The sequence below is a fragment of the Lissotriton helveticus genome, chromosome 12 (assembly GCF_964261635.1).
Source record: "Lissotriton helveticus chromosome 12, aLisHel1.1, whole genome shotgun sequence".
Classification (NCBI taxonomy): Eukaryota; Metazoa; Chordata; class Amphibia; order Caudata; family Salamandridae; genus Lissotriton; species Lissotriton helveticus.
The window spans coordinates 442,273,985-442,288,509 of NC_136073.1; positions in this window are offsets into that span (position 1 = coordinate 442,273,985).

The following is a 14,525-nucleotide window of genomic DNA, read 5'->3' on the forward strand; positions in this document are numbered from 1 at the left end:
GTGTAAAAAATATAGATGTAAAATATATTGATTTAAATATATAAAGAGCAAGGCTGTTTACAGCCGAAACTTGTTATGAAGAATCAGAATAAATATTCCTGAAACTGACAAACCAGTCATATCTTGAGAGTATGTGATCCTGTGTTGCCGGCGACGTCTGTGGATATATATATCTATATAAATACATATATATATATATATATATATATATATATTATATATATATATATATATATATATATATATATATATACATATATATATATATATATATATATATTAATAATTTTAACAAAATAATTACATGTAATATACATGTTCACAAAATATAACAAATAAACTTAATTTAAAAAAAGATAAACACATCAACATAATAATTTATACATATATATATATATATATATATATATATATACTTTAAAATAAATAATAAACTATTATCTTTAATTTATTTTAAAACTTGAAAATTATATACAAATAAAGTATATATAGGGAGAGTGTTGGATAGCAAAATAATTACATTTACTATTCCAACTACAGTGAGTGCAACAGTAGGAAAAGTGTCGGTTAGCGGAAGGGTAAAAATTACTATTCCCACTCCATTGAGAGCAACAGTAGGGAAAATGTTGGATAGCGGAGAGTAAAAAAGTACTATTCCCACTCCAAAGAATGCAACAGTAGGGAAAGTATTAGAAAGCAGATGGGTAAAAATTACTATTCCCACTCCAAACAGTGCAACAGTAGGGAAAGTGTTGGATAGCGGAGGGGGCAAATTACTATTCCCACTCCAGTAAGAGCAACAGTAGGAAAAGTGTTGGATAGCGGAGGGGAAATAATTACTATTCCCACTCCAAAGAGTGGCAATTTAGGATCTTGGGGCCATTCACAACTGGATTTTAAAATCTCTTGATATCTATCTCCCTCTTTTCAACAAGTGGTTTAATAATCACCTTCTCCCTGCCCCCGGTTCACCGATAGGCTAAAAAATGAAAAAGTTAAATCTTGGAAAGACAATGGAGGATAAACAATGCGCCGGATCCCAAATTGGCCTATAAAAACGCCATAAGGGATTACCACTCTCTTTGTAAAACAGCCTGAGTGGAATATGTTTCCTCTACAATTTCTAAAGCTCAGAACTGCTCCAGGACCTTATTCAAGGTGGCCAAAGAACTATCTGGATCAGAAAGTCAGACTACCCCTCTTATCCTCAATGAAACGCAATGTGAGGATCTTGCTCACTTTTTTTTGAGCAAAGTTGAAAAAATATATTCTGCACTGGCTGGTGGCAATCTGAATAACATCTCACAGCTGGCCAACACCTTTCTAAATGCAGCCAGTGACATATGGACTGAGAACTGTAAGAATATTAAATCCATTAACAAATTGGAAACTTGGTCTCTCCAGGATACAAGCTCTTTTAATCAGCTTCTGGCCAGCTCAAAATCTGGATCCCTACGTGATTTACTCCCCATCTCTGTGCTGAAGCATCTTGAGACTCCTTCGCTTATGCTAATTGTGGAGCTTCTTAAAGCCTCCTTACAGGAGGGATTAGTCCCGTCTGAATGGAAACAGGCCATGGTTTTCCCACTTTTAAAGAAGGCCAATGCTGAACCTTCTCAGCCTTCCAATGTTCGACCAATCTCACTGCTTCCGGCATTTTCCAAAATTCTGGAAAAACATACGAATTCCCAGCTATCCTCCTTTGTTGAGTCCCAGAACTTCTTACATCCTTCACAATCAGGTTTTAGAGCAGGGTTTTCTAATGAAATGACTCTAATAGGAGTCACTGAAATGCTTTGACACCGTCTGGACATTGATGACACAGTGGCCCTTATTTTACTTGACCTGGGTGCTGCATTCGATATGGTGTCACACAGCATATTGCTGAAAGCGTTGCAATCCCTGGGCATTGAGGGCCTAGCGCTCCAATGGCTTGACTCCATTCTTACCAACCGTATGTTTCAGGTTTTCCACAGCCAGGTCTAAAAAGCACCTATCTCCATACGGAGTGCCCCAGGGATCTATACTGAGCCCTTTATTGTTTAATGTTTATGTTCACGCACTGGCAGATTTTGCCAAAGAAGCAGGGCTGACCCTATTTTTCTATGCTGATGATACTCAGATAATGTTTTAGCTGCCTCCATTTCAGGCTTTCTTTGGAACCTTCACTAACTTAAGGTGGAGAATCGCATTAAATTCAAAGCCTTGAGCTACATTTTCAAAATCACAACTGGTTTAGCCACGCAATACATGCAATGTTTAGTTCAACCCTATTTACCTTCACACGCCCTTCGCTCCACTACCCAGGTTAAATTTATTGTTCCTAGAATCAGACTGATGTGCATGAGCGGTCGATCCTTTGCTTACTTAGGACCTTCTCTGTGGAAATTTCTTCCCATTTCACTACAAAATAAAACGGTTTATGGGAATTTTCGAAGATGCTTGAACACTTGGTTGTTCAACTTGTAACTTCTTTGCTCCACCTCTCTTTCCTCTCAGGCTGGCGCCGGGAAACTCCTTGGGTAGCTGTGCGCCTTATGGGCTTAAATACACATAACATATTGTTGTAATGAAGATGAGCTCTGAGGCAGGTACGTTCAAATGTCTTTATTCTGTCATCCACTCTCCGTACGTGACAAGCTGTCAGCATTCCACTGTGAACTCTCAACAGGAACGTACCAACAGAGTACAGGGGGCAGGGGAGGAAGGAATGTACCAAGGGGAAAGAAGGAGAAAACAGCAGGGAGGAAAAGAGGGAGGAAGATTACAACACATCTCCCTGCGGAGGGGGAAAAGAACAATTTCAGGGGGGAAGGAGACACGGGAACCCTGGCCAGGGAGAGCAGAGGGCACCCAGAAATGGATGGAGAAAAAAAACCAGGAAGGATTATGATGAAGACACTTTGGGGCCGATTCCGATCCGGTAAAATTTTCGTCCGTACGATTTGCATCCGGAGCAGTTTCCGTACGACTCGTACACAAACCGTACGACTCGATGAGTACGATCCAGACCGGGGTATCAGGATGCGATTTGTACGGTCCACGTCAGGTAAGGGCGATTCGTACGGAAAAGCGCACATTCACATACACACTGTACGGTGCGTACCCATCCATGATCGCAGGGGTACGCACCGTACCCCTGCGATCATGGGGGGTACGCACCGTACACCCAGCGGACATGGGGTACGCACCGTACACCCAGCGTATATGGGGTACGGTGCGTACACCTCAAGATCGAAAGGTACGGTGCGTACATCCCGTGATCGCAGGGGTACGCGCCGCACCCCTGCGATCATGGGGGGTACGCAGCGTACCCGGGGGGGGGGGCGCTCTGTACCTGTTTCGGGGCGAACTCTGCTTTTACGGCTATTTTCAGCTCCCATAGAAAAAGGGTCGTACGGTGCGTACCCAACACGAATCGTACTTGCCGGTTCGGAAAAAGCAGCCGTGAACTGTACAGATGTCGCGTACAGCGGGATCCGAGGGAGATTCGTACAGGGATTTCATTCGTACGGTCCCTGTACGATTCGTACGGAGTCCACTCCCAGTACGGATCGTACTTCGTCGTAAGTACAGGGGACGTTGCAGGGTACGATTCGTACAGGAAAAATGCTCCAAACGGCAATTCGGAGCGCTTTTTATCGAATCGGAATCGACCCCTTTGAGTACAGACTTCATGCAAGACAGATCCGGAAATACAGAGTTGGAAATCAGATCTCTTCCCCTGATGGAAGCAAAAGGGGTTACTCCTGTTATCAAATTGTAAGAGGTGTGATGTGCCCAAATGATTTCTCTTAACATTATATCTAAATCCACATTGTTGGTACAAGCTTGATGGATGATACTTTTTATCCAGAGTATTGACCTCTAAATGGGGTCATTGTCTCCCTGGCTTAGTACAGTAGATTCCTCCTGCTTGATGCCCTGCTCAGAAAGGAATTACTTAATTTCCATTGATGAGAATTGGATATCCTTGTCAGTGACTATGCAAGCTGGCACACCTTCACATGCGAATGAATCTTTTAAGAAGTCAATGAGAGTCTTAGTTGAGACATGTGAGACCCACAAGTATTTGATCCAGTGAGAAGTGTAGTCCATGAGTACCATCAAATACCTCTTCTGGACTTCTAATTGTCCCGTGGTACCTACTATCGCTAATGCCAACCTAGTCCATGTAGTTTTAGGAATTTCTTTGGGATTATTAGACAGGTCACAATTAATCTTAGCAGGCCAACTTTTAACCACATTAGATCCAGATACAGCATGGACTTTCTCAGGTACCCCTTCTTCTACAAGGTTTATGGCCATTTGTTCAGAAATGGTGTTCTCTCCCGTAGGAGGTACATCACAGGCTTTGCTAATTACATTTTGGCGTACTTTAGTGAACATCTCAGAACAATTGTTTATATCCTTGCTGGTTTCCTCCAGCCGCTCAGCTACAAGAACTTGATCTTTATTGTTAGGGTCAAGAATAATCCCCAGCTCTCTTTGATGGTGCCATCCCAGCAGGTTAGACCCTTTGTTTACCACATACACTGTGCCCCATGTGGTTCTACCTTTGAATATAATACACACACTCATCATCTCTACTAAAGGAATGTTCTCATCAGCATACCCTACAACTGAAATGTCAGGTTCTAGAAATTCGGGAGTGGAGGTATCAAAAATATAATTTATGACATCGATATTGAATAAGATAACCGGGGCACATGAAACAGCCAACACATCTATGGGCTTGCTATTCACAAAGATGGTACATTTAGGATGTTCAATGGGACCGTGGTCTTTGAATTGCCCATGATAACTGGGGGAAACTAGACAGTCTCTAGCTTTCACTTGGAACACGTATTTAGGGACCATGTCCCCTTCTCTACGTATACTTTCGCTTGATAGTTTTCACTATTGTTCTATTGTTACACACTCTACCTAGGTGCCCCTTCTTGTTACATTTTACACATGTGACATTGCGGGCAGTACAACGCACATCATTGGCCAGATGGTTACTACTGCCACATCTATAGCATTTCAACCTATCCTTTTCCTTGGCAGATTGGTTAACCTTGACTTCTCCTGGTCTAACTTTGAGCACCTCAGTATCATTGGAACTGACCTGTGCAACATTGCTATTGCGAACATTGGCAACAAGCTCACTAGTAGTCTTCATCTCTTTGATACACTTTGCAGTGTGTTCTACAGAGACTGCTATATTGACTGCTTCTTTTAAGGTGGGGTTTTTTGCCAGGAGCTTTTCTTGGATGCGACTATTGTTAGTGCACCTGACTAGTTGGTCCCTGATGAGTGAATCAGTGAGTTCACCAAAGTCACATAGCTGTGTCAGGCCTCTAAGTGCCGCTATGATGATGACAGATGACAGATTCCTGTGTGCCTTGGATGCGGGTAAAGAACTTATGTCACTCCAAAACTACGTTCACCCTGTCACCAAAATGTGCCTCTAACTTTAAAAGTGTAATTTTGAACTTGTCTGTATCATCCTCATCCTCTTCTAACTCAGGTTCAGGTAAGGTGTCATAAATCTTCCTACCTTGTATACCTAGGTTATGCAATAATATGTTGTTTGCGGACTGCCGAATAACTTTCACCACCTATGGCAATGAGGTAAGAGGCGAATAAATGTATCCATTCCTTCCAGTGAATTTCTGGTTCTCCGATCTCATTTAGGAATGGAGGAGGTTGGCTCATACCTTGTCCCGCCATGGAGTTATGCCAGACCTGCACTGTAGAGAAAAGGACTCAGATTCAAACAATTAAGGTAATAATCAATATAGAAGCTATGAATACATGCAGAAGCAAAACTTACATATGAAGCAGTATTACGTGCACCACTACTATGATGTGTGCGTGTCACCGTATTAAGGTGCACACACTGTGATTTGAACAGAGTGGGAAGTGGGCTCTCACAAAAGAGACGTTTATGGTCCTTAATAAACGTTAACTTGAGTAGGAGAAGCGTGCAGGCAAGGATGGTGCTCACAAGGAATAACAGCCTCAGAAGGTGTGCTCACACACTGCAAACTGGAATGAAAATCAGCGTAAAATTTTGTGAGCTCCCTAGCAATGGATTAGAGGCAGGGTGAGCTAGTATTACTGGAATGGTCCAGAATTGAGTCAGCTTAGCAGAGCAGAGGTGGGAGCACTTGCAAAAGAACTTAAGTGGTGGAATAATGTATGTGTATCACTGTGGAAGGGGCCGTGACACACAGGGTGAATGTGTCACCGTGAAATGGACGCTGTGGTAGGGTCAGGTGTGTGTATCACCATAAGAAATGTAATGACACACGAAGGTGAGTGTGTCACCGTAGAATGAACACAGGAGACATTAGGGTGTGTGTATCACTGTAGAATTAGTAGTGACACACAGGAGGTGAGTGTGTCACCGAGGAAAGACAGCAGGATAAACTCTAGATAGGTGTCTGTATCACCGTAGTACATGCAATGTAAAGCACAATATAAATTTGATCGAGGATGAAGGAGTTAAATGAGTAAGTCACCCCAGGAGAAAAAAAGGAAAAGTCTTACTTGGATATATGAAGGTGTGCCTAAATAGTATGGTGAAGGCACTCGCTTAGTCCAACAATGGCAGGTACATACGAAGTTCAGCAAAAGAAAGTCTGTCCTGGGGTTGCATGCAGCAGGAAATGCCAAAGATCCTGTCTTGACAAGCTGCTGAGAGGTGGTTGGAGCGCAGCTGACGAAGGGCAGGGGGACCGGCTGAGGGGAAGGAGATGCGTCAGTAGAAGATCGGAAAGCCGGCCCTGAGGAGATAGCGCGCCGGAACGAAAATGAAGAAGTTGGTGCTCGGCGAAAACTTCCTGACAGGAAACAACTGGAGGAGGTGAGTCACAGTCAGTAACAGAGCCCCATGAGTGGTAAGGAGGAGGCAGCAGCAATCAAAACTGTGATGTGACGATGGCACCAGGGGTTCACACAATTAAATTGTGAGGAGTGCCAGGGACTGAAGAATGCAGCCGGAATGCGAACCCAAGGAATCCAGTTTCCACACCCACCAAAGAGAAAAAATTCATGAAGGACACCCTACAGGATGTCAAGGGTCCCAAGAATCTTCTCAGGTGGGCTGAATGTGGGGACACACGAAGGCAGGAAGCTGAGGAGACCGAACAGCTGATCCGATCATGTGATACTCAGTAAGGCACACGAACCATGGAAGTACGGGAAACAGACCCCATGAGGCAACCATGCAGCAACCCAAGTTACGCACTGTAATCACTGGTAACAGCAGACTCTTTTTAACACGCAGCGTTGACGCACTGTAATCTCTGGTAACAGCAGACTCTTCTCAACACGCAGAGTTGACGCACTGTAATCACTGGTAACAGCAGACTCTTCTCAACACGCTGCGTTGATGCACTGTAAATACTGTTAACAGCAGACTCTTCTCAACACACAGCGTTCCAGAGGCCACGACGGTCCTGATTACTGCGACACACTGGAGATCAATAAGGTATTCCACACAATGAAGGTGTGCGAGCAGGAATCCGTTCCAGGCAAGAAGCCAGTTTTAGGAACTATCAGCAAGACAGCATCTCTCCTGCGTGTGGTAGTTTGAAAGCAGCATCGGTGCAGGCAACTCAGATGCTCGGTAGGTTGTCACAGTAACTCAGCGAAAGAAAGTTCATCCAAAGAAAATTACAGCAAAACCCTCAATAAGACATTCACTTCATGGGATGTGAAGACAACTCTTGAGAATGCGCTGGAGTCTTCTACTTCGCAAAATGAGACAACTCTCTTGAAATATTCACTTCAGAACCGATGAATCATCATGTAGAATACAGGAAGGAGAGAGCAATGAAAGGGGAGATGACAGAGATGGCCCCCTTTGCCAATTCGTCGCCAGTGTTGGAATGAAGATGAGCTCTGAGGCAGGTAAGTTCAAACGTCTTTATTCTGTCATCCACTCTCTGTACGTGACAAGCTGTCAACATTCCACTGTGAACTCTCAACAGGAACGTACCAACAAGGTACAGGGGGCGGGGAAGGAAGGAATATACCAAGGGGAAAGAAGGAGAAAACAGCAGGGAGGAAAAGAGGGGGAAAGGAGGAAGATTACAACACATATCATAACAGAGTGCAACAGTAGGGAAAGTGTTGGATAGCGGGGGGTAAAAATTACCATTCCCACTCAACTGAATGCAACAGTAAAATAACTGTTGGATAGTGGACGGGTAAAAGATTTTATTCCCACTCCAGTGAATGCAACAGTAGGGAAGGTGTTGGATAGCGGAGAGGTAAAAATTACTATTCCCACTCCAGTGAGTGAAACAGTAGGGAAAGTGCTGGATAGCAGAGGGGTAAAAATTACTATACCCACTCCAGTATGTGCAACAGTAGAGAAAGTGTTGGATAGAGGATGTGTAAAAATTACTATTCCAACTACAATGAGTGCAACAATAGGTAAAGTGTTGGATAGCGGAGGGGTAATAATTACTGTTCCAACTCCAGTGAGTGCAACAGTAGAATAACTGTTGGATAGCGGAGGGGTATAAAAATGTATTCCCACTCCAGGAAACGCAACAGTAGGGAAAGTGTTGGATAGAGGAGAGGTAAAAATTACTATTCCCACTCTAGTGAGTGCAACATTAGGGAAAGTGTTGGATAGCGAAGAGACAAAAATTACTTTTCTCACTCAAACAGTTGAAACAAAAATAAAAATTATTACAAATTATAAAAACAATCATAAAAATAAATAAACAATATTTAGATATGAAAAATCAAATATATTAAATATATGAAAAGAAAAATATTATAATATTAAATACATATAAAAGACCTACAAATAACATATAGTTTAAAATAATAAATATATTGATTTAAAATAATTCTTATAAACTACAAACTATTTACAAACACATTAATTAATAAATAAATGTATTTATTGTAATTCCCATCATATACCACCACATCAATAACAAAACACTTCAAAATGTTTAATTAATTTTTTTCCTCATGAATATAATTAATAATCTATTTAAATATTATTTTTATTAAAAAAAACTAATAAACATAAATTGACTACACACACTTTAACACTATGATATCTACAACACACACCTAAATTAAACTCTAAAATAATAAAACACAATTAAAATGTATTTATAAATTAAAAACTATTACTATTAACACCTAATAATAAAGTAATTAAAATGTATTTAATACCCACCCTTTACCCCTTTAAATGTAAAAACCACAAACAGAAAATAAACAATTACCCAGAATACATATCAAATAATTAACATTAATTAAAAAATATATAATAATTAATTAAATACAAATTACTTCTCACCTTTTACTCCTATGAACACCAAAACACACACCTAAAATTAATGAGACAATTACCATCATTAATTACCAATTAATTAATTAGAATTAATTAACATCCAATTATTAATTCATCAATTAAAAATAAATTACTTCCCACACTTAACACCTATAAACACCACAACATACACCTTAATTATGTACAGAATTATAATAATTAAGTATCAGTTAATTAATTTAAATTCATTGACAACCAGTCATTAACTAATTATTAATAAATTACTTTGCACATTTAACACTATAACATCTCAATTAAACAAATATAAATAAATAAATAATAATCAATACATTTAATATAATTAAATTACTTCCCACCCTGTTCCCCTGTAAAACCCACAAGCTGCTACAGAATTAAAAGCGCAAAATTCAAATACAAAAATTAATAACTACTAAAAATTTAATACATATATTAAAAATAGAAACAATTCTTATACAAAAAAACATACAACACATAGATATAAAGTATATACTAAAATACACAACATTAATAAACAAAAGATATTTTTAACAACTACATTTTTGCAAACAATATTAAACACTTCAATATTTCTAAAATCAACATTCTTGACCACGAGAATCTTGCTGTCGCTATTTCTGACCCACAATATTTGCAACTCGATATTTGTGCACCATGTGAGAGATCCAGAAAGGAACAAGGCAGCGATGTCCCCTGTCCCCTCTCATATTTGTGTTAGTTATTAAAGGCTGCACAGATAATCGAATCCAGACATACAAATGATGGGATACTAATTAAGACTGAACAATCAATAAAATCATTATATGTGGGTGAACACTGAGATATCCAGCAGAAACCTGGGGCAGGGTTTTGAGAACATGCCAGAAAGTGATATTGCTTTCTGGTTTTAAATTGAACAAAATCAGTGATATACCACCTAAATGGAGTAGTTTCATGTGGACTTGTGGATGTGCCTTTGCAAGTGCAAACAATGGCAGTGCAATATCTTGGCATCCTAATGTGTGAAGCACTGGAGATCGTGTGCAAATTTAATGGAGGTGCAATGCATACAATCCTTGAGGTCAGTACACAAAGGAGGTTGACATTTCCAATGTCCTTAATAGGGCATATTGCTCTAAGCAAAATGATAGCTCCACCTAGGGTATTGTATATATTGAAATGTATACCAGTTGAGCCTCAAAGTACTGGATTAACTGCTCAGGATACCCTACTGGGGAGAGGAAAGGCAAGAATAGCTCTAAATATACTGAGGCTACCATTGGATGAAAGTGGCATGTTGTCCCTGAGTTTCAGAGCTTATTATTAGGCCAAACAATTTCAATATGTTGTCACGTGGCAAGATACAGAGGTGAGGGACCCAGTTTGTAAAACACTCAAATTATAAAGTAGCCTCCAGAGTGATGCCGCTTCTGCTGCTGTCACAAAATGCAATTAAACAAATGTCTGTGCACATAAGGAAAATAGTGAGAGTTTGGCAACGTACAGTGAGGTAAGAGGGCTATAAATGTATGTACATGACCCAATTGGTCCAATGGCATACAAAATTATGTCCTATTCATCTTAAGTTTATGGAAGAAAGCTCACCAGATGGGAAACCCAGACAATTGAGGGACTTATATGAAAACGAAAGGATGCAGTCTTTGCAAACTGATTTCACTCCTACAAAATCAGTGAAAATCAGCAGTTATAGTTACCTGAGTGAACTATAACTTACGCCCCACCAATGCACTGCTTATGACCTTATATATCACATCACTCATGACATGATCAGTGATATCACTGATTACATAACTGATAACATCTCGAATGGCATCACTGATGGCATCATCAAGTGAGTGTAAGTGTTTTAAAAAGTTTATGGGTGTTAATCATATATATTAACCTACTACAATGGTTAAATTAGTATACTAGATTTACTACTACTGTGAGATACTACTTTTAACATAAATTAAGTGAGTGGCTGTGTGGCCGTACGTATCCTTGTGTATATGGGTGGGTGGGTGGCTATAGGGGTGTATAAGTATGTGTGTGAGTAGCTGTGTGAGTGAGTGAAATGCTGTATGACTGGCAATATTGGTGAGTGAGTGGGTGTGTCAGTGGCTGTATGGGTGAGTGAGTGGTGGTGAGTGGCTCTATGGGAGGGTAAGTGGGTGTGTAATGACTGTATGGGTGAGTGAGTGATTATCTGAATGACTGTATGAGTGTGTGACTTAGAGTGTAAGTGGCTGTATAGATGAGTGAGTGGGTGTTTCAATAGGTGAGTTGGTGCATGAGTTGTTGTATTAGAGAGCAAGTGTCTTGTGAATGGCTTTTTGGTTGAGTGACTGGATTTGTGAGTGCTTTTATGGATGTGTGAATTGGTATGTAAGTGGTAGAGTGAGTGTGTGAGTGCTTGTTTGGGTGAGTGAGTGGCCATGTTGAGAGGCTGCATGGGTGAGTGAGTGGGTGTGTGAGCGACTGTATAGGTAAAAACATGGGTGTGTGAGTAGCTGTTTATGTGAGTATGTAGGTATATGTACTTTTATGGGTCTGTGAATGGGTAAGTGAGAGATTGTGTGTGAATGGGAGTGGGCGTACGAGATGTTAAATGGGTGTGAAAGTAAGTGAGTCGGTGTGTAAGTGGATGATGTGATTTGAGCTGTTATCAATGATGTCATCAGTGATGTCACTGACCATGTCATCAGTGATGCAATATGTGAAGTCATAAGCAGTGCATTGCAGGGGCATAAGTTATAGTTAACTCAGGTAACAATAACTGCTGAATTTCACCGGTTTTGTAGGAGTGAAATCTGAGCCTAACTATAAAATCCCTGTAACCTTTGGTTTTTTCAGAGAATTTCTAAGGTTTTTCAAATTCTATTTCCTAACTATAACGCCCCTGTCGCCTTTGTTTTTTAAGTGCATTTCTAAGATTTTCAAAATCTATTTCTCAATAATAGCATCACTGTAACTTTGTTTTTTAAGTGAATTTCTCTGTTTTTTTAGATAGTAGTCGCGTTTGCAGAGTGGGGAGAAAGGGGGCCTCCGAACAGCTCTCAGGAATTCTGCTGTGTCGGAGTTACTGGAGGGAACAGGAGGGCTACTGGGTCTCCAAGAACCCTCAGCATCCAAGAGGACTTCATCCCCAACCTGTAATGCACCAGGAGGCGGATTTGTTGAGTGGTGAAGAAAGGGTGCGAGCCCTCTGAACACCTTTCAGATATTCCACTGTGTGGGACATACTGAAGGCAACAGAAGGGCTTGTTGGCCCTCAAGGACACTCTAGAGCCAAGGACACTTCATCCCCCAACCAGCAGTGTGTCATGAGGTGGGTTTGCAGAGTGATGGAGAGAGGGAGCGTGACCTCTGCAGGCTTAGCAATCCCGCTGTGTGGGACTTACTGCAGGAAACAGGAGGGCTTGCTGGCCGCAAAGGACACTCTAGAGCCAAAGGGACGTCATCCCCCAACCAGCAGTGCACTAGGAGGTTTGTTTTCAGAGCCTTGGATAAAGGGGGCAGGGCCTCCAACAATCTCTCAGCAATCCCACTGCGTTGGACTTACTGGAGGTAACAGGATAAGTTGTTGGCCCCCCAAGGACCTTCTGGAAGAAAGGGGACTTCATCCCCCAACTAGTAGTGCACCAGGAGGCGCATTTGCAGGGTGGTAGTAAAAGGGGATGGGTCATCCGGCAACTTGACGTTTTTTTTCCTTCTTTTTTAATGTGTTTCTCAGAACCTGTTCCCAGCCCTGGGGACCCCATTCCCCGGGGTCAGGCCTTTTTTCAATGGGGAGGGAGCTGTGTGGCCCCCTCTCTGAGCTGATTTCTGCCCCAGGGACCCCATTCCCCAGGGTCCTTCCTTTTAAGAAAGAAATGTTTTATTACATTAAAGGGAGGGGCCCAGGCCCAGCCCCCTTCCAGGTCAATATCGGCCACATGGATCACATCCCCTGGGACCCAGCCTCTTTTGTGGGTGCCCTGGTCCCCACCTCCTGTGGCAGCCGGCATTGTTTTTACAGAGAGGCAGCTGCTAACATTCAGCTCTCTCTCTGTAAAAGCATTTGTGCTCCACTTTCAGCAAGCAAGAGCATTTTGTTTTGGGTTGGTTGGAGTGGTAATGCCCCCGCCAAGCCATAGCAGACAGCTATTTCCTGGGGGTGGGCAACTCGGGACATAGCAGGAGCCGGCCCTGAGAGGGTGGTGGTCCCCAGGGCCATTATTGTCTTCAGGAGGGGGCCGAGCAGCCCCCTTCTCATATTTAATTTTACCTCAGGGAGGTAGTGGTCCACAGGGCTACGGGGGTCCATGTGCCCCCTGCGTTATTTAAAATTAAAGCCCCTGGGAGATGGCGGCCCTTGGGGCTGCGGGTGGGTCTGTGCTGCCCCAGATTGCGTAAAGAGAAAACCCCGGGGAAGTGGCAGTCGCCGGGACTGGGGGGTCCAGGAGGCAAAATAAGCCCCAGGGAGGTGGTGATCTACGTCCTCACCAGCTTCAATTTTTAAAAGAAACCTTGGGGTGGTGTTGGTCCCCTAGGCAATATTCAGCAAATGCACCCCCGATGTACTTTTTTTTTTTAAATGCCCCCAGGACTGGGCCCACCCAGGGGCCAATAATTAACAAAGAGTGGGGAACATGCTTCATTTAAAAAAAAAGTTTCAGCAATTTCTTTAAAAAAAAATGCTTTTTTGGCGCTGTGGGTTCCCTGTGGGACTCCCCCAAAAGGCAAAGGGATTCAGGGTGTTTCCACCCTGCCCGCTTTTCTTTTCTTTAAATTTTTTCTGTGACTCGGTTCAAGCCGAGTCACAAGATGGCTGCCAACACTTACTGGATTGAAGTGTTGACAGCCAATCAGATCTCAGCACAAGATTGAGTGGGATCGCGGATCCTCCGCGTCCCTATACATACAACTGAAGCTTTTTTTACATTTCTCTGCAACTACTGAACAGATTTACACTAAATCATGAAAATGGAGCTTTCTGGACCTACGTCTACCTTTCTGCCAAATTTGGTCTAATTCCGTTTAGCAGTTCGGGCTGTAGCTGGGTCTAAAATTCCTATGGAAATGAACATGGGGAAAGCACATTTTGGGGCCACCTTTTTCTTGGCCCCTGCTTGTCGGATCAGCCTGAAATGCTCAAGACAGCTTCTGAAGTGAGAGGCAAAATAGGTTTGGGAATTTTGTGAGGATTCATCAAACAAAGAAAAGGTTATTGGCA